This window comes from Lemur catta, chromosome 6, assembly GCF_020740605.2.
Source record: "Lemur catta isolate mLemCat1 chromosome 6, mLemCat1.pri, whole genome shotgun sequence".
Lineage (NCBI taxonomy): Eukaryota > Metazoa > Chordata > Mammalia > Primates > Lemuridae > Lemur > Lemur catta.
In genome coordinates, this window is record NC_059133.1 from 24,164,046 (window position 1) to 24,185,681 (window position 21,636).

The 21,636-nt window shown below is 41.6% G+C and overlaps 1 protein-coding gene and 1 non-coding gene across 2 annotated transcripts in view; both read left to right on the plus strand.

Annotated features, from left to right (window-relative positions):
- Positions 1 to 21,636, plus strand: part of TMCC3 (transmembrane and coiled-coil domain family 3) — a 173,659-nt gene that overhangs the window by 74,657 nt on the left and 77,366 nt on the right. The gene's annotated exons all lie outside the window — the stretch shown is intronic.
- Positions 15,642 to 15,702, plus strand: LOC123640902. The gene has a single exon (XR_006736134.1). It is a non-coding gene; the product is annotated as a U7 small nuclear RNA (small nuclear RNA).

Consider the following 21,636-nt stretch of genomic DNA (forward strand, 5'->3'; position numbering starts at 1 on the left):
CAGACTGTATTACATTTTTTTGGCCAGATCCAAACCTCTCAGGTTCTTCCAGGAAGTGTATTTCTAAAAATTTCCAAAGCTTGTATAGAGAATTCTTACCTACCCAGATACACAGATTTGTAATCAGTAAACAGCTCAGGGGTTGTTCTTTATGTTTTTGCTAAGTCCTCTGAAGCCTCAGGGGCTTTTGGAAGTCAAATTATTCTAAATTTCCAGTTTGGTTATCAACTTTCTTTATTCTTCTTAGAAGAAGAGTGCGGTTATTCCCCTAACCATCGTCCATCCTATCTCCAGCAGCACGTCTTTGCAATTAAACCTCCTGCTCCTGCAGACTAAGATTATTGCATAAATATTTGTAGAAACTCACCAATCTATTATCTACCTAACCCTAATAGAGTATTTTTGAAATAACCCTGCTTTGGGGAAAATATATTGTTTTTTCTCTAGATTGTAGGTAGAACACTATTTAAAGACAGGCACACTGAATCGAACATAAAAATAGGGAATATCCTAATCACAGTGTATTTCTTGAATGAATGAATGAATGAATGAATAAAGAGTGCATGAGCAAATGAATGCTTGGTTAGCACTATAAGACTGTCTTAACCTCCAGGCATTTCAAGAAACTGACCTAGATCTTGAGTATGAAATCTTGAAGTAAGAACTGCTTGAAACTAACAACATAGAAAACTGAACTTAATTCTTCAATATTTCTAACAGTAAGTACCTCTTTGAACTTGGGCAATTAACTTAACCTCACTGGTCCTCAGTTTTATCATCTGAAATGTGAGAGAATTTGACTAACTGTAGAATTATTTAGAGTATGAAGGGATCTTAGGGACTTTCTAATGTCTCTCAAAAGAAATCAGGAGTTCTAACTCATAGTTCATTTTCTTTTCCATTGTGTTGTGCTAAACTTAAGCCACTTCCAAATCGAGAAGTTAGGCCCGGCGTGGTGGCTCACGCCTGTAATCCTAGCACTCTGGGAGGCTGAGGGGGGAGGATCACTTGAGCTTACGAGTTTGAGACGAGCCTGAGCAAGAGCAAGATCTGTCTCTACTAAAAATAGAAGAATTAGCCGGACATCGTGGCATGTGCCTATAGTCCCAGCTACTCAGGAGGCTGAGGCAGGAGGATCACTTGAGCCCAGGTGTTCTGGGCTGTAGTGTGCTATACCAGTTGGGTAAGTTTGGCCATACTAAGTTTGGCATCCATATGGCAACCTCCTGGGAGTAGAAGACCAACAGGAATGAACCGGCCCAGGTCAGAACTCCTGTGCCGACCAGTAGTGGGATCACGCTTGTGCATGGCCACTGCACTTTATACTGGGCAACATAGTGAGACTCCATCTCTATGTTAAAAAAAAAAATTAAAAACCAAAAAAACCAAAAAACAAAACTGTGGTGGTTTTGGAAGCAGATTCACACATGCCTGTCCATTTTACCATCCACATCTCATGCCTGTCGAGCCTTTTCTGAGGACTTTTGGATCCAAAATCCTACATTTTCGTGATAGTTACACAACTCTGTGAATATGCTAAAAACCACTGAATTGTACACTTTAACTAGGTGAATTGAATGGGACGTCAGTTATATCTCAACAAAGCTAGGTCAGAATTCTTTTGCTTGCAGGTGAGAAGAACCAACCCAAACTGACTCAAGCAGGAAAGGAAAGTTAATAGCCCATGTCACTGAAAAGTCCGCATTAGATGTCCAGGTCTTAAACATTAGCGTTGAGCCCCATGTGCTCTGTCCCTGAAGCAGGTAGTGAACCCTCCTGTGAGAGGCACCCTCCGCATATCCAGAGGAAAGGCGCATCCTTACCTCTGAAGAGGAAGGGACACAGAGGGATCTGCACAAACAGACCTTGCTAAGTTCCCCCAGCTTATTCCACGTGCCTCCTACCCCCTGCCCTGTCGTATTTTCCCATGACTGTCCACTGTTCATCAAACTACTGTGGAAAACACTCAGGTTTAATTGTGACGTTGACTCTTCATTTCCTCGTGAAGGCTCCCGTGTCGTGTAAGACACATTAAATAACTTTTCTTTTCTCTTATTAATGTGGCTTTTATTATAGGAGCCAGTGAACCTAAGATGGGTAGAAGAAAAGATATTTTTCCTCCCCTACACTATTTTATAGATGGAAAAAAATTGAGGCATACAGAGGTTATATAACTTGCCCAGGTTCACATAGTTTGTAAATATTGGAGCTGGGATTTGAAACTCAGGTAATCTGCCTCTAGAGTTTGTGGTCTTACTGCTCTGAAATGCTGTAGCACCTGCAAACACTGGAGCCAGGGGAAAGGAATGTTCAGACTGGCCAGTCCTGGGGCAGATCCAGTATTTGCAATTGCCTTCTCTCCTGACACCCAGTGCTCTAGACCCTTGAGGACTGATTTTATATATACACATATATAAAATATTATATATAAAATATATGTCAGATGGGGATGTATCATATCATATGTTAATGAATTTTAGAAGGCAGGCTTGTGAGCACCTTCTGTTTCAGAGCCTGTAGCTGCTCCGGCATCATGTTCTCCGTCATTGCCAATATCACCCTGACCGTAGCCATTTGGAAGAGAAGCCTCAGAGTTTGTCAGAAATAAGACAGACTCAGGCCTCTTGGTTCCAGAAGCAGGAGAATCATGCCAAGATCTTGGCCTGTCTTAAAGAAAATTCTACCAGTATACAGCTTTGGGAAAGAACAAGAGTAACTGTTCAGGATTCATCAACAACAAGAAATAAAGGGAGACTTTAAAAATGACTCAGTAGGATAAGTCATGACTAACAGACATGCTTATTATTGTGGAATCTGAGGATTGGGCTTAACATGAACATTAATTTCAAAAAACACAGATGAAGACTTAGAGAATTAAAATTTCTTTAATCTTTTTCTGATACAGAAAATAAACTCACATGGATAAATATTTCTAAGGTATCAGTTACCATGTTTTTGAGAATGTAGTTCACATAACCACTGGTATCATCAGAATCACCTGGATGTTCTTTATTAAATCATAATCCCAGGCCAGAGATGGTGGCTCATGCCTGTTGTAATCCCAACACTTTGGGATTCCATGGCAGGAGGATCACTTGAGGCTAGGAGTTCAAGACCAGCATGAGGAACATAGCAAGACCTTGTCTCTACAAAAAAATACAAAAATTGGCCAGGTGTGATGGCACACACCTGTATTCCCAGTTACTTGGGAGGCTGAGGCAGGAGGATTGCTTGATCCAGGAGTTTGAGGTTACAGTGACCTATGATGACACCATTGCATTCTAGCCTGGGCAACAGAGCAAGACCCTGTCTCAAAAAAAAAAAAAAATCATAATCCCATGTGTGGGGCACAAGAATCTGGATTTGTTAAACACCATAAGTGATTCTTATGTCCGCTAAAGTTTGAGAATCGTCACTACAAGTGGCTGGGAAAAACTAGCATCTTAGGAGAGGTAGGATCTTGGGGTATTAAGCTGAAGCAAAGGCAACATCCATAGGAGGCAGCTCCCTTTGGGTAGGGAAAGGGGTGGTAAAAAATCTTAGAGGCCACCATATTTTGAGCAGCTTTAATTGTTAGGTGGTACCTCTGATGTTTCCATCTTCTCATTCTTTACGTTCAGAGATGTTGGTCTCTATATTCATAGCTAGCTCTGTAGAGCAGAGAAGAATACCACTAAGCAGTAAACTTTAGTAACGAATTTTTCAGATGGAGAACTTGCTCCTGTGAGATATAAACCATGATTAACCAATAGCAACAATTAACAGTAGTAGTAACTGTTAAATAATACAAGCTAACCATTATTGAGTGCACTATCACTATACATTCATTATTTCATTCTGTGCTCCTAGTCATCTTATGAATGAATAGGTGCTGATATTATCTCCCTTATCAGACAAAGAGACTTAGGTACAGACATTAAATAACTTATCCGAGATCACAAAGGTAGGGGCAGAGTTGGGACTCATTCAAACCAAGTCTATTGAACATTAGAGCCCGTTTGCTTTTTTTTTTTTTTTTTGAGCCAGGGTATTGCTCTGTTACCCAGGCTGGAGTGCAGTGGCGCAATCATAGCTCACTGCAGCCTCAAATTCCTGGGCTCAAGTGATCCTCCTGCCTCAACCTCCCAAGTAGCTGGGACTATAGGTGCACGTCACGACACCCAGCTAATTTTTCTACTTTTTTGTAGAGATGGGGGTCTCACTGTATTGCTCAGGCTGGTCTCCAACTCCTGGCTTCAAGTGATCTTCCCACCTCGGCCTTCCAAAGTGCTGGGATCGCAGGCAAGAGCTACTGTGTCTGGCCCCATTTGTTTTTAGCCTTTGAGCCCTGTTGTCTTATTCTCTTAATAAGAATTTATTATCCTCCAGGAGATCGAAAACAGAGTATAAAGAAATATTGACCACAACAAACATAGGTTTATTATATACCTGAAAAGAAAGCCCCCCAGGACTCATCATTCTGAGAGATCTAGCTGCCGTGCACGGAGGCAGGCTTCTGTGTCTCAGATACCTGCCACCAAAATTGGGAAACAATGGTGCCCATATCCTGTGGGCCTCCTGGATGCTTCTAGAGAGTTTCAGGAGTCAGATTTTTCCTACTTCCTGGGTCTTGGATCCTTGACTTGGTAAGGCCAGTTTAGTTGCTGCTCTTGGCCTGTCCTGAAGGTTTTTTGCTGGGTGAAGGATGGAGCAGAGAGAGATAGGTAGCATGCTTGGAAGAATGAGCCGCCATGACCTGTCTATGTAAATGCACTTTTGCTCCAATTCCAGCACCCATTTGGGCCAGGCCCTGAGTTAATATAATGGGATATCCAAAGATATATGACCTCAGAAATTCACAAAGCAGATGGCAAACTTGTACACATTGTTACAGCATATGGCAACAAGTGGTAGAGCGGGAGCTCTGGAGTCTACCTGCCTGGCCCAAGTCCAGTGCCCCACTGCCCTTTCCAAGTACTTGACCTTTCCCGGCCACAGTTTTCTCAGCTATGAAAAGGAATAATGGCATGTTCACATGGAGGGCATCGTGAGGACTAAATGAAATAAAAAGTATAAAGTGCTTCACACAATTCCTGGCCTATAATATGTGCTCAATAAATATGGTTATTATTGCTGTAAACAAAATATCATTTGTGGCAAGAGGAAGGAGTTGCTCCTAGCAATTAGAGAAGACTTCTTTGAGGAAGAGCATTTGATCTGGGGCCAGATGGAAGGAATTTCTGTGCGAGAGGAGGGATTATTCTATCCAGCAGCAGGACATAACCTGCGAAAGCACAAGACAGGAGAGGCAAGGCATGTGCAGGGAATGGTGAGTAATGCAGAATGGCTGAGGTTCAGAGAGGGAGGGAGCTGGAGGAGGGAAAGACTGGTCAGAGTGATTTGTGGAAGGTGGAAGGTCTCAAATGATGATGGTCGTCATTAATCTCCTAGTTCACACAGGGTTGAATACCCAGTAAATACAAATTGCTTTTTTTTTTTTTTTTGCATTTATGATACTTAAGATCCTAGCTAGGACTGCCCTGAATGCAAGAATAACTCCCTGGAAGTTTCAGGAGGCTGCACGTATTACTCAGTCCTGAAATTACTGGACTTTCAACTCTTTCGCAAAAACATAAATGCTTTACCAAAGGTCTCTGGTCCCCCGCGTGCCCCCCGGGCCATTCCTAGCCACAACCATAGGATCCTAAGCAGTCAGAAGACTGTGCTGATTTGGGTGTTACTGCCCTTGGGCAGTCCAGGACCCCAGGCCCTGGGGAGCAAGAGGAGGGAGAGCCAGTTTCTTTTCAGAGTTACAAGAGGGTGCCCAGAAGAATTGCGCTGAGCTGAGCGGGTGATTGTTGCTGTTATCTGGGTGGATGTGGGATTCACTCACTCCCACGCAGAGGTTCTCAGAGCCCAGAATGTTACACAAGTGAAACTCCTGATGCATTTGGTCTCTGTAACTCTTAATCCACCACCTACACCCGCATTCAATGTTTTTAATATTTATAACGTACAGTGATGGCTAAAGAGTAGGACTTGAGTGTTTTAAAATTAAAAGAGGATAAAAAGTAAAATCCTAATGATTCTCTTCTGCCTATGGAGAAGGCCATATCTATGTCTCCATAAGAAATAGACAGGGAACTGGTACGGGACTGGAGTCCTGTGTAATCTTGCCCTGCCTGAGTGAGGCCTGATGTCAGAAGTATTTAAGGGAGAGTCTTGAAGCTTAGCTGGCCTGTAATTAGACTGGCTGTACTGGTTTTTCTTTGGTTAGTAAATGCGCAGGCCACAAACACCTCTGTGGCAGAATTTGGGTACAGAATTGGAACATTGTCCGACCCAGAGCAAGCTGAAAGTGATCAAACTGAAAGTATGTTACACTTCGAGCATTTTCAAAGAGCAGTCATAGCCACAAGCTTAGGCCTGGCTTAACCTGATTCGCAGTAAATCTGCTTCAATAGCACCAGTTGCAAGAATGAAAGTAAATATGCAGGTGTTTCTAAATATATATTTGGCATTGTTAAGCTATCACTGATTTTTTTTAAAAAATTCTGAATCATTTGGTGAATGTTTGTATACATATCCACACAGGTTGCTTCCAAGCTGTGCACATTATAAGTATCTCTTAATGCTTCAAACACAATAAATACTGGGAATACCCTGCATTTGTATAAAGGGCTTTTACTGGCTCCATCTCATCTGATTTTGCCCAGAGCCAAGAGAGGCATAATAAATATCCCCTTGATCCACAGAGGACACTGACACTGAAGTTGGGTGACATGCACAAGGTGACAAAGCTAAACTGTGGCTGGCCCAGAAGGAACATCTGCCAATGGGTCAGCGTGTGGCCTCTCAACCACACTGCTACGGAATAGTATGGCTTGATTGATTTCTCCAAACCACTGATTTTCAACTTCCCAAGAAAACCAGAGTAGGCCATCTTTTTGTTTCTTTGTTGACCCAATTACACACCTTCTCTTCTATAGATTTCCCCATCTTCTAGGATGTGGGAAGCAGATTTTATGCATAGCCAAAGATTTTTTTAAATCAAATTTATAAGCAAAATCTGAATTTCTTTGCAGGAGGAAGAAGAGAAAACAAATAGCTGATGTATACTGATTGCTCACGTAGACATACTAACCAACACTCTGAAAAGGGGTTGGGTTTCAGAAATTCAAATTACTTTGTTGTCACCTCAGATAAAACCCTCCTTAGACACCCTCCCTCCACCTCTTTAACTATAGCCCTGTCTTCCTCCTCCTCTTCACAGGCCAACCCTAGAGGGAGTCGGCTGACTCTGTCCTCATTTCCTCACCTCCCTCTTGTTTAGTCCCGTCTGGACACTGCCCAGGTTTTTGTTAAGGTCATCGGTGATCTCCAGGCGACTCAATTCAATGGACTTGAGTTTTTAGGACTCAGTATTTTCCACTCTTAGCAGGATTTAGTATACATTGTGACCTTGAGATCGTTATTTAGCTCTCTAAATTACTTGTGAAGTAGGGGTAGCACCTTCCTCACAGGACTGTAGGTCTATAATGAGATAGTTTGTGGAAAGTGGTGAGCACAGCGTCTGCTACAGTGATAAGCAACCAATAAATGCTCACCACTGTTCTTATCGGCATGCTCTTCCTTTGGCTTCTGTGACACTGTGTTTTCTCCTTTCCTCCTGACCTTCAGTCCCTGCTACTCCTCTATGCTATCATGAATACTGGAATTTACTTGTTCCACAAATATTTAGCAAGTGCATATTTCATGCCAGGATATTTTCTTGGCTCTAGGGATATAGCAATGAACACAATTAGATTGTTGGCTTCATGGAGTTACATTTGGAAGCAGGAAGCTTTAAAAATTACTATATAATATACCAGAGGATTATATATACGTGATGTAATATAATATACATCATAGTTATGTTACATATTGTATACATATCACATATATACATAATATATAATAATACTATTTCATGCTATGTAACAAAATATGTCAGATGATATAGATTGTATCAGATGTTATTAAGTTTTAGAAAACAGGGAGTTATTCTAAATTGAGCGTTGTAATTTAGAATAAGATGTTCAGGGAAGTCTTCATGGATTGGCTGGGATTTTTAGAGACCTGAAGGAAGTAAGGGAGTGAAACGTGTGGGATATCTAGAAAATGACCATTCCAGGCGAAGGGAGCAGCAAGTGTGAAAGCCACGACATAGTGGTGTACTTGATCCATCTGAGGAACAGCAGTAAAGCCAGTGTGGCTGGAGCAGAGCGAGCTCTGTAGGGGCCTGGGGTCAGAGAAGCAGGCGGGGGTTGGGAGAAGGATAGGGCACGTCCTGTGGCGTTTTCTGGCAGAGTAAGCCCTTCATAGGGGGCCAGGGTGGAAGCAGGGGGACTGGTTCAGAGGCTGCTGAGCCCTCCAGCATTTCTCTGCATCTGTCCCAGAGCCTTTCCTCCATGTTTTGCTCTTTCCTAGATCATACCTGGCTGGACATAGCATCTGTGTTTCTACAAGTCCCAAACTGAAGTCTCGTGCTCTTGGGTCTCTCTTTTTTTTTTTTTTAATTTGAGACAAAGTCTCACTCTGTTGCCTGGGCTAGAGTGCCATGGCGTCAGCCTAGCTCACAGCAACCTCAAACTCCTGGGCTCAAGCAATCCTCCTGCCTCAGCCTCCCAAGTAGCTGGGACCACAGGCATGCGCCACCATGCCCAGCTAATTTTTTCTGTATATTTTTAGTTGTTCAGCTAATTTCTTTCTATTTTTAGTAGAGACAGGGTCTGGCTCTTGCTCAGGCTGGTCTTGAACTCCTAACGTCGAGCGATCCTCCCGTGTCGGGCTCCCAGAGTGCTAGGATTACAGGTGTGAGCCACCACGCCCGGCCTCCTGGGTCTCTGTTGACCTACAACCTTACTCCTCCATCTGCTTCCATCTATATGTGGGTTGCTTCATATGTCCAAATGCACCTGTGCTTCTCCATGCCGTCCAGCTCCTCTGGAGTCCCATATTGCAGCGAATGGCACCACCACTGACCAGTTGCTTAAGAGTCCTCTTCATAAAGTCCCTCCTTTAACACCTCACATCCAGGAACAGCCTGGGGTTAGGAGACGGGCAGGGCACATCCGAGTCCTGTAGCTTCTGTCCACAGGCATCTCTCAGATGTACTCTGCAGCTACACGAGTCCAAGCCTCTGTCACTTCTTGCGTAGACTACAGGGGTCGTCTCCTAATGGGTAATTCCACATCTATTCCCCCTTTCTGGTTGCAACTGGAGTTGTCAAGTGACCTTTTGCTCAATGATGTAGAACTCTTTGAGGAGCAGTGAAAAAAATTCTTTCTGAAGATGTGCCTTTGTCACAGTGGGGCAGCCTTTCAAGTTAGTAAAAGGGACACTTAACAACATCTGAAGTGTTTGCTCTCGAATGACAGCACTGGAGTGAGCGCGCCCACTAATGTTCGCATGGCCTGAGTGCTCCAAAGGATGCTTTTGCCCTAAATAAGAATTTCAGTTTCTTTCCTTGACTGCAGGAAGCCTATTTCTGTTGGTTTTGAATAATAGTTTTGTTCCTACATCCTGCTACTTGGAGTACCCCGGTACATAATTAGGGAATTTTTTAATTTAAAAAAAGTGGGTATGGGTGTTCACTTTTTTATTTAGTTTTACCAGAAAGAAAGCTAATACACCAGATTATATGGTTTCACCCCAACAGTAGCCAGAGTGATCTAAAACAACTACAAATAATAATAACAATCTGATCACATGACTCTTCCAATTGATGGTTTCTAGTTGCCCTGGCAATAAATCCTAGATTTCCTCCTCTGCTCCTCTAGGCCCTCTACCGTCTGGGACTTGGCTTCTCCCTGCCTCGTGCCTTGCCCTTTCCAGCTATACCAGATTAATCTCCATTGCTCAGGTGAAGACCACTTTCCCTTCAGCGGTCTGTCCGTGCCTCTCCTGCACCCTCCTAAAAACTGTTCTTTCTCTAGGCCTCAATGTAAGGGTTGCATTGTCAGGGAATCCTTCCTGATTCCTGAATCTGGGTAGGTCTCCCGGATGATACATGTCAACTGTCTGGTTTGCTTGGGTTTTGATGTAAATGTTAGGTTGCTTCTTAAAATGTTTTCCAAGTAGACATTGAAATTGCCATTCTCATTAATTTGGTGATCCATTTGACTCACAGGGGAAAGGTATAGCAGTTGTGTGAATTATAATGCTTAAAAAATGGAAATAGATTTTCAAAGGGAGTTGGTGAAATAAGGGAACAGGAAAGCTGAAATAATCCTGTGGCTGTATGTATTGGCCTTTTAATGGGCTTCATGTCATGATCTAATGACCTCATGTGCCTAATCCAACAAAATAGGGTTTCTCACAATGTAGGCCTGAATGAATACCCAAAGTGTGCTTTCCCTGAGTTGGGGGTCGGGGATGTGTCAGGGTACTGAAAAGGAAAAGTATCTTCACAGACCTCCCCAAATTAACTGACTCTTCCCCCACCCGCAAGGTTGCCATCTGAAGCTGCAGATACGTTGCGAGAGTCAGTTCCTGTGGTACCAACGTATTTTACCTGCTGTGTAGTAACGTCCGTGAACTGAGGGGACAGGGTTCCAGTTTCCACTGGGGGAGGAAGCACTCGAGCCCTGCCAGAAGTTTCTTCCCTTTTGAAGAGGCTTATCTCAAGCTTAAAGACTTCAACTTCCTTTTCAAAGACATGGCTCCTTTTCTTCAGGAAATGTGTGTTTCTACGGGGATACAAATGGGATTTAAGATGCTGAAGGAAGTAGATTTGATTTACCGAGTATGCCCTTGGCAACCGAGGGAAGGGTGAAAAAGAATAATAACCAGGCTTGCCAGTATACCACTCTGGATTACAGAACTGCACCAGGGTTATTGTGCCTGGAACTTTTTTATTCTTTCTTTTAAGAACACTGCCTAATTATGGACATGATGACATAAAAACAAAAGAAGCTCATTTCCTTCCCGGTTGCTAGTCTACTGAGGATGACCCAAGGGCAGACTTAGATTTTCTCAGCAACTCAAAGGAAAATTGAGTATTATTAAAAAAAAAAAAAAGAGCTTTAACCTTAGACTCTAAAATTGTGCATTAAATGTGACCAGAAGGACACAAAAAGTCGGCTGATAAATGTTACCTGCTGTCTTCTGAAAACTAATGTTATGTATGCCACTGGGCTCCCATGAATAGTAATAGCACAGGCCCTTTGAGCTGTTTTTATGTCAGTGGTAATAGGTCACACTCTTACCTAATCACTCATGCAATTCAGAATTATCGTATGGGGGTTTAAGGTTGACTTTTATGTCCACAGCACTTTGGGTCAATAGGTGTGAAGCATTAGGTCTCATTAGCCCTGTGGTCCAACTGTGTTTTGGCAGCAAGTTTAGTTGTAGGTGAGTAGTTACCAAACTACACCAAATAAGTGTAAATTATTTTTTCTCTCTGCCAAGGAAAGCTATTTCTAATTAACAGCTTCACAGAAATTGATCACCAGGACACAAAGTTCTAAGGAGTTTCACAGCTAAATATGCTTCATATGTTTTCAATGTGCATTCTGTACTTTCTTATTTGTATTTTTTCTTTTACCTGGGAAATGTTATATAATGAAAAGGCTTAGGCCAGGTGCGGTGGCTCACACCTGTAATCCTAGCACTCTGGGGTGCTGAGGTGGGGGGATCACTTGAGGTTAGGTGTTTAAGACCAGCCTGAGCAAGAGCAAGACCCCGTCTCTATCAAAAATAGAAAAAAATTAGCCAGGCATGGTGGCGCCCATCTGTAGTCCCAGCTACTCGGGAGGCTGAGGCAGGAGGATTGCTTGAGCCCAGAAGTTTGAGGTTGCTGTGAGCTATGATGACACCATTGCACTCTAGCTGGGGCGACAGAGCGAGACTCTGCCTCAAAAAAAAGAGGCTTGGTTTCTGGTGTCAGGTGGTCTTGAGTTTGAATCCGTTACTAGCTGACTGATTCTTATACCTTTTCATGTCCCTCTCCAGGAACACTAGGTGATGGGCATGTAAGATATACTTAGTAAGTTTCCTATTCAGGTAAGTGTAATGCTGAAGAGTACTGCATTACATTTTTATTTAAATAATTGCATTCAAAGTAAAACTCAAAAGATTGTAGAATTTTTCACCACTGATTAATTAGGGTCAAACAGCCAGGATTTCACTTGATTTGCATCTAAATATGTATTAATTCATACTTTCTTAAGTAAATGTCAGTTATGCCGCCAAAACAGAAACCAATAACAATCCAGAGAATGAATAGTAAGAAATAAACTTAGGATTTTGAGAAGCTGTTGAATCTAATTTTGTGTAATACCATTATAAATACCAGTTTTGAACCTAATAATATAACTTGGTTCTGTTTATTTTTTTAGAAAGTATAGGGAAATGGAAAAGGGTTGGTCTGTGGTTTCAGGCAGGCTTGGGTTAAATCAGTTACTGTGAGTGACCATGGGCCAAGTTTCCCAACCCCTCTCGGTCTTAGCCCCACTATCCTAAGCTTGCGACACGGATGCTCGCTGCAAGGTGTGTGTTTGTGAAAGTGCATAGACACTGACCTGGCACTCAGCAGGTGCCCACGATAACTGTGGAGTCTCTTTCCTCCTGCCTCTTCCTCCAGCTCTGCTACTGAGTAGCAAGTCATTTTATATATCTGTGCCTCTGTTTCCTCATCTGAAAAAGAAGGCTTGGCCATAGGCTTGTTCTGAAAAGTTATACAATTCTAGGCTTTAAAAATATAAATACTTTTTTGGCCGGGCACAGTGGTTCATGCCTGTGATCCTAGCACTCCGGGAGGCTGAGGGGGGAGGATCGCTCAAGGTCAGGAGTTCGAAACCAGCCTGAGCAAGAGTGAGACCCTGTCTCTACTAAAAATAGAAAGAAATTAGCCAGACAACTAAAAATATATATAGAAAAAATTAGCTGAGCATGGTGGCACATGCCTGTAGTCCGCGCTACTCAGGAGGCTGAGGCAGGAGGATCGCTTGAGCCCAGGAGTTTGAGGTTGCTGTGAGCTAGGCTGAAGCCACGGCACCTGAGCATGGGCAACTGAGCGAGACTATGTCTCAAAAAAAAAAAAATTAAAAATATAAATACTTCTTAGAAAATGGTTCCTACTTGGAAAAAAATATTGGTACTATACTTAGAAGTATAGTTGATATGTAAATTAAAATATCTACGGATCATAAACTGTGTCTATTCTTAATGCTAAAGATAAATTCTCCTGAGAGCAAGTGAATTGGAAAATCCAAAAAGCATTAAAAATTCCTTGCCTTCACCTTAAAAGAGCAACGGAATTCCATATCCTACAGTCTTGAAATGAGTAAATGGAAAGATGTAAATATTTATTGGAATGAGAGTGGAGCAGAGAGGAGCTCTGCTTTGTCTACCGGTGGGTGGTAACACAGCTATGGATCATTGTTTGGACTGAGCATTTAATAATCCCATCTGTTGAAAATGTATATTTAGAGGTACTTTGAAATTGCTATAAGCTACCTAGAAATTGGCAAGGAAGTAATCCTGGAGAGATTCCAAACTCTGCAGTAGACAAAAAAATCCTGATATAAATCAATATGTAATTATAAAATCCCATCTTTGGCCACAGCTCTTTAAATGTATTTACTTAGGCATGATACAGACTTTTAACACCAGAATCTGGGACTGTAGAGTTCTTTGCTAACCTCAGGTTTGAATCTCTGGGGATACTGTTCATTGACCTGAGAAACCCACAGAGGATGGGAGAACTTTATCCTGTGCACTGTCTCCACTGATAACTCAGTGTGCTCACTTGTCTCCCAAGTCCTTTTAACTAGATTGTGTCTCATTTGAAAAATGAATCACTGGGTCCTGTAAAACCTTTATACTTCCTTTTCCTTCCTGTTGCCTATTTTTCACACCAGAAACTCGCTTGGTCAGGCCTGCCCTGGTGGCTCATTCAGAGAAGCAGCATTATGGTACATTCCCACCCCCCAGGAGTGTGTGTATTTTTCTTACTAAACTTCCTTTTAAAATCTCCATTCACCATCTTCCCTCGCCCCCCATCTCCTCTGTTCCTCTCCCCGCACTCTCCCTGTCTGTCCATGTATCCCGAGACTGTGCACGTTTCTTTCGCCCAGAAGCAGAGCATGTTGAGAATTGTCGCTGCTCGAAAGGAGAAAAGTCTGAGTATTCAGGAGGAGCTGTTAAAGACATTTAATGGGTCATTACCTCTTTAGTTATCTGTCTTGATGAAATTCTTTACGTAGCTCCTAACTCTGTCTCCGTGTAACATTGAAGTAGGAGTTGAAGAGAGCTCCTAATCAAAATGAACTGTTTTCCACAAAAGAAATCAGAGTTTTATTTTCCCAGGGATGCGGAGTTTCTCTGTCGGTTTAGAGACGGATCCTTTATCTTTCGCTCCCCAGCTGCTGCTCCTCCTTGTCTTACAGTACAGCTGCTTCTGTATATCTGCCAAGTTAATCATCACGCGAGAGACGGTACAGACTGCATTGTGCCCCCTAAAATTCGTATGTTGAAGGCCTAACCCCTAGTACCTTAGAACGTGCCTGCATTTGGAGAGAAGGTAATCTTTAAAGAGGTGGTTCAGTTAAAGTGAGGCCATTAGATTAGTCTCTAATCTGATATGACTGGTGTCCTTAAAAGAAGAGGAAACTTGGATACACTGAGGGACACCAGGGGTGACCATGCGTGGAGGGATGACCATGTGAGAGGCCTCTGAGAAACCAGCCCTGCTAGCACCTTGATTGTAGACTTGGAGCCTCCAGAACTGTAAGAAGTTAAGGCCCGTAGTCTGTGGTGTTTTGTTGAGGCAGCCTGAGAAAACGAATACGAATAGTCATAGCAATACCATGTCTGTGTTATGAGATCACCTCAGGATCAACCAGGAGAATTCAAGATAAGGGATCTAGAAAAATGGGCGAAATGACTCTCCAACAGGCTATAAACTCATTTGAGAGATGATCTAATGTGTGTGATATGTAATATGTTTCAGACATTCTTTTTCTATGGAAGCCCAGTTTTGGGGTTTGGGCCTCCCTCCAAGTCAGGGAAGAAATGTCATACAGGCTCAGGCATCCAGAGGTGGAAGCAAACCCTGTAGCATCCAGAGAGCGCCATGTGCACGTGATGCTGATGCTCTGGATGTCTGACGCGTGGGGTTACTGTCTGAGTAACTAACGGGCTGAGGTGGGGTGAGCGAGGGTGACACTGAGCGTGCTCAGTTAACAACAACCCGGGTGGAGGTGAGTGGAGAGGTGCCGTTAACAGCCCCGGAGCACAGTCTTTGTTCGGCTGGATTCTGCTTTCAGCTTTATGGAGTTAGCTTCAAAGAAGCCTTTAGAAGTGCAATACTTTGTACAGTAACTGAGTCCCTGCACGTATTTGATGGCCTCCACCTCTGTCCTAACCTTTATAAAGCCACAAGTGACTTCTGCTCGATTCATTACAGTAAAGAAGGAAAAAAATGTGTTTTATGTCCATCGTTGTGTAAGCATCTTCAAGATACGTTTTTAAAAACGATCATTTCTGTTCTTTTTTTATTTCTATTGATTGATTCCTATTTATTTCTATTGATTGGCTAGGAACAATGGATGTCAATGTATAATTTATGTTATTACATAGTCCATTTGGAATTCTCAGTAATACAAGATGTAACATAATAGTGTTACAGCCCTTTTAGAATTTGTCTAGCAGGTTTTCCAGTCCTCTTAGAAGACCTCCCACCTCCACACAATTCGAAAAAAAATTCAAATAAAAAAATTTTAAAAAAAGAAAAAATATAAGAAAAGAATATGTGACATAATAATTTTTAGATATGAAACAATTACACCTGAATTGTTTACTTTGGTTTGGTATTCAGGCATCTCCTACCGTTTCACTTTTTTCCATAAGAACTATCAATTGTTTCCTTTCCCCACTGATTTCTAGGTTGTGCTTCCGTAGATGTGTGAGTCTACCCTGAGCTCTCTCTTCCTTGGTCTGGACCTTATTCCCGGTCACCTGAACTTCATTACCGTTGCTGATGCGATGTCTGGCTGTCTGGTCAGATCTCACCCTGCCTGCCCCCACTCACCATATTTTTTCCCCAAGCTATCTTTTTTCTTCCATTGAATTTTAAAATAAGCTTAATCAAGTTTTAGGAAAAACTCTTTTTGACTAGGTTCTGTTTCATTTATTAATTGATTCAGGGAAAACTAACATTTGTTTGATGCTTGCTATATCTTTCCCTCCATGAGTATGGACTATCTCAATATTAGTTTTAGGCTTTCTTTCCCAGAGAAATGAATGTTTAAGAAAATGCCAGTAAACACACCATATTCAAATCCTCAAACATTTATGGAAGGATTTCCAGTGTAAGAACCATGTTGGGGACTGATGGATTTTTAAAATGGGCAAGTGAGTCTTCTATTTCAAAAAGATTATGGTCTACTACAGGGAGGTGTGGTAGACGTACATACAGTTTACTGAATATAAACTAGACTTTGATAAATACTATACTAAAGTTACACATAAGATGATACCAGAGAAGGAAGATTAATTTTGATCTGAGAGATCACTTGGGGGAAAGAGCTATGTAAAATACTAGTATTAGTATGTTTATTTTATGTAAGTCTCATATTTTATGTAGTGATTGTAGAGAATACTTGTCAGTCTCTGTTTTCATATTTTGGTAACTAAATGACAGTGGGCTTTGTGGTTTATATTGATATGTAGTCATTATAAAAATATGAGATATTTTACATTTTTTGTACCAAGTCTTCAAGGTGTAAATTAATTAAAATTAAGTAAAATTTAAAAATTCAGTGTTGCTATACACCTGATACAGAGCTAATAACCAGAATCTATAAAGAACTCAAGCAAAATAGCAGGAAAAAATCAAACAACCTCTTTAAAAAGTCAGCAAAAGACATGAACAGAAGCTTTTCAAAAGAAGATAGACTGATGGCCAATAAACATATTTAAAAAATATTCAGCATCTCTAATCATCAGGGAAATGCAAATCAAAACCACAATGAGATATCACCTAACTCAGTGAGAATGGCTTTCATCAAAAGTCTCAAAACAACAAATGCTGGCGTGGATGCAGAGAGAAAGGAACACTTACACACTGTTCATGGCCCTGCAAACTAGTAAAACCTCTATGAAAACTAGTATGGAGATACCTCAAAGAACTAAAAGTAGACCTACCATTTAATCCAGCAATCCCATTACTGGGTATTTATCCAAAGGAAAAAAAAAGACACTTGCAGTTGAATGTTTATTGCATCCCAATTCACAATTGCAAAGATGTGGAATCAACCCACTGCCCATCAATATATGAGTGGATAATAAAATGTGGTATATGTATACTGTGGAGTACTATTCAGCCATAAAAATTGGTGAACTAATACCTTTTTTAACAATCTGGTTGGAACTGAAGACTATTCTAAGTGAAATATCACAAGAATGGAAAAACAAACACCACATGTTCTCACTATTAAATTGGAACTAATTGATCAACACTGACATGCATATAGGGAAGTAAAACTCAACGGAAATCAACCAGGTGGCAGGGGGGAAGTGGAGATGGGTAAAATCACACCTAATGTGTACAGTGCACAATATCTGCGTAATGGGCACACTTCTAACTTTCACTCCAACCGTACAGAAGCAATTCACGTGGTCAAAATATTAGTACCCCCGTAACATTCTGAAATAAAAAATAAAAATAAAAACCCAGTTTCTTAGTCACAATAGGCATGTTTTAGGTGCTCAGTGGCCACATCTGACTAGTGTCTACTGTATTGGACAGTGCAGCTTTAGACATTTATTGTACAAGTAATCTTCATATCTAAGTGAGGGAGAACGTTTACAGCACAATAGTTTAAATAGGTGTTTCTGGACTGGATTTTTGAATAATCTATATTCCAGTTGATTATATCTAAAACATTCTGATAGTTTTGGATTGAAGAGAGTAAGATTCCATTTGTAAAAGAATTAGATGGTGGCTGGGCATGGTGGCTCACGCCTGTAATCCTAGCACTTTGGGAGGCTGAGGTGGGAAGATTGCTTGAGGCCAGGAGTTTGAGACCAGCCTGAGCAAGAGCGAGACCTTGTCTCTACAAAAAATAGACAAATTAGCCAGGCATGGTGGCATGTACCTGTAGTCCTCCGGAAGCTGAGGCAGGAGGATCACTTGAGCCCAGGAGTTCGAGGTTGCAGTGAGCTATGATTGCGCCACTGCACTCCAGCCTAGGTGACAAAGGAAGATCCCGTCTCAAAAAAAAAGGGGGGGAGGATTAGATGAAAACAGTGACAAATGAGAAAAGCCTCCTTTCAAGTAGAGTATAGAGAATAGTTTTGCAATCATGAACATTAGGAAGCACCAGTGAAATTTATGGATTGTCTGCCTATTTAACTGGAGCAGAAATTAAAAATTGAGCTATATAAACTGATCTGCCTCTTCTTGAATCTTTTCTTTGCTTTTTCTCTTATTACCTCAAAGGGTCCCTTTTCGGGGTTAAAAAGGAATATTGGTTTTAACTCCAAATGACCAAATTCTGCTAATATTCTGAAAAACCGAGATATTGTATTCCTGATAACTTCTGCTTGTTCCTCTCTATATGTGTGGTAAGTGTGTGTACATGCGTGTGAGTGAGTGTGCTTGCCTGCTGGGTACCCTGTACACACCATATTACATACTTTAAATCTTGTGCCTGGTATAGGATTTTTCTCCTTTTGTGAAAGACATGTCTTCTAATGGAAGGAAAATCAATGAATGTCAGAAATATTAACTGGGAGTGCATCAGCCACAATGAGAAATAATAGAACTATAGAATACCTTTCAAAACTGTCAGCTAGGACAGTGAGTACTTCTAAATACTTGCAGGAAATTGAACCTTCACTTCCAAAGTGATATGAGAATTGACTTCTCATTTTGTGAAACTTGAAATGCAAAGCCAAAAATTTAGAAGTGCTTGGAAAAGAGAAAAGATTTACAGGGAGCCTTCAGATGAAGGAGAACATCATGATGATATAATTTTGAATTTCAAAAGCCCTATTTGTTTTCTTTCTTCATAGGAAGAACAGAAAACAAGAGGCTTAGAATACAGAAGTCATCTTCTTGAGGTTATTAGGAAGGGTGGGTGTTCATTAAACTGTTTGGGAGAAGCAGGGAAAGGTTGGGCAGGGAGTGGTCACAAGTCACGTTCATGTGAGTTAAATGTTTTGGGAGGGACATACAACAGTGGAGTTTGCAGATGCATTGAGGTTCTTCCCCATTCATATTCTCAGTAGTGCAGCATAGACTTGTAGCCAAGAGACAGTTATTGTTTACTGGGTGCAGTTATCCCTGTTCTATAGCTGAGGAAACTAAGGCCTGTAAAGATTACATAAATCATCCAAGGATATACGCCAGTAAATGAGCTCTGGCGTCAAAAACACCTGGAATTTGGGCTCCAATTTTGCCATTAATTAGCTGAGTACTCTTGGTCAAATCACTTAATCTATTCAGACTCCCTGGTTGCTACTCAGTAAAATGGGAAAATAATAGCACCTTTCATTATAGAGATGGCAGGGAAGGGGGGGTTGGCAATGACTCAGAGTTGATGTGTTTAAAGGGCCTGGGGCAGATGAAGCAGGTCAAATAAATAACTGTCATTGACTGGCTCTGTGCGGAGTACTATAGTGACGATATAGGAAGACACAGAAGAAATGGAGAAAGATTTTTCTCCTAGCAAGATATTTTGGACTTCTGTTGGCCATGTTGCCCTGAACATGTGGGGTGTGGGGTGTGAGGCAGAGCAAGAAATACTAACATTTGTGATACTTTGCATTAGGCATTTTGTTAGGCTCTGCAGCAGTCAGTATTAGGTTTGACTACATATAACAGAAAAACCCTACTTTTTCAAGTGAGTTAAGATAATAGGCTCCCAGCTAGCATTTTCACCTAGAACATTTGATTTTCAGCAACAGGTGACTGACCTTAATTGGGAAATAACTGTACTACAATTTATTTATCCATGCTGTTAGTGATGACAATTGGGTGGTTTCCAGATGGGGACTGTTACCACTGTGAACATTATAGTGCATGTGTCCTGGTTGACGTGTGTCCTCTAGGATGTATAGTAGGAGAGGAATGGCTCAACATAAGAGTTCCTGCTATTCCAGATCATTGCCAGTACTAAGTATCATAATACTTTAAAATTTTTGTCAATCTGCTAGGGTTGGCCTGATGTGATGGCTCACACCTATAATCCCAGTACTTTGGGAGGCCGAGGCGGGAGGTTGGCTTGATGCCAAGAGTTCGAGACCAGCCTGGGCAAATATAGTAAGACCCCGTCTCTACAAAATATAAAAAAATTAGCCAAGTGTGATGGCACGCACCTGTAGTCCTAGCTAGTCTAGAGGCTGATGCAGGAGGATCGCTTGAACCCAGGAGTTGGAGGATACAGCAATCTATGGTCATGCTACTGCACATACATCAGCCTTAGTGACAGAGCAACAGCCTGTCTCTTTTTTTGGGGGGAGGACAGAGTCTCACTCTGTTGCCCGGGCTAGAGTGAGTGCCGTGGCAAAAGCCTAGCTCACAGCAACCTCAAACTCCTGGGCTCAAGTGATCCTCCTGTCTCAGCCTCCAGAAAAGTAGCTGGGACTACAGGCATGTGCCACCACACCTGGCTAATTTTTTCTACTTTTAGTAGAGATGGGGGTCTTACTCGTGCTCGGGTTGGTCTTGAACTGCTGACCTCAAGCAGTCCTTCTGCTTTGGCCTCCCAGAGTGCTAGCACCCTGTCTCTTGAAAGAAAGAAAGAGAAAAGAAAAAGTCTGATAGAGTTATCCTGATTTTTATTATTATAATTTTTATAACATTACATAAACATTATATGATTCCTAAGTATAATTTGCAGTAGTTATACTGTATTTTCTGTGTGAATGTATTATAACTTAATCAGTCCTTTGTTTTTCATAAGCAATAAATAGGACTTTGATTTGTTTTAAACTTTTCTGAATGATAAAACACTGGGATACATTCTCTGAGTGTAAAAATTTTCCTGTGTTGTATTATTTCTTTAGTATAAATTCCTAGAAATAGAATTATTTGGTCAAAGTGTACAAACAAAAAGAGCATGTTCTGTGTAGGAGCTAGTCCTTGGGAACAAAGAGAATTGAAGGTTAGTGTAAAGGGAGGAAGTTTGTCCTTCTCAACCAGACTCTGAGGTGGTAGGAACAGCATGGGCAGGGGCTGACAGAGAGGACACGGGCTGAGTCCAGAGCTGGACCCAGAGCTTGGCCAAAGGCTCATACTTTCTTCCTAGTTCTGTTAACAAAATTTGTGGTGAATGATATATGGCATTGAAATGCAACCTCCCTCCTCAACAGACCACTTTCCAGGATAACAACATAAATCCCTGAAGTCTTACTGGTAAGGAGAAAAAGATATCACATGAAGACAGATTTTAGGTTTTGTTTTGTGCAAACATTTACTGAGCTCTTATTTTGCAAGTGCTTTACACGTATTACCTCTTTTAATCCTCCACAACAGTACGAGGCGGGTACTATTGTCATTTTCAGCTTACGGGTACAAGCACCAAGGCTTTCTTGCTAGTAAGGAGCAGCGCCAAGACTTGAATCCAGGCAGTCTGTCTCTAGTACAGCACACCGCCTGCCCGTAAC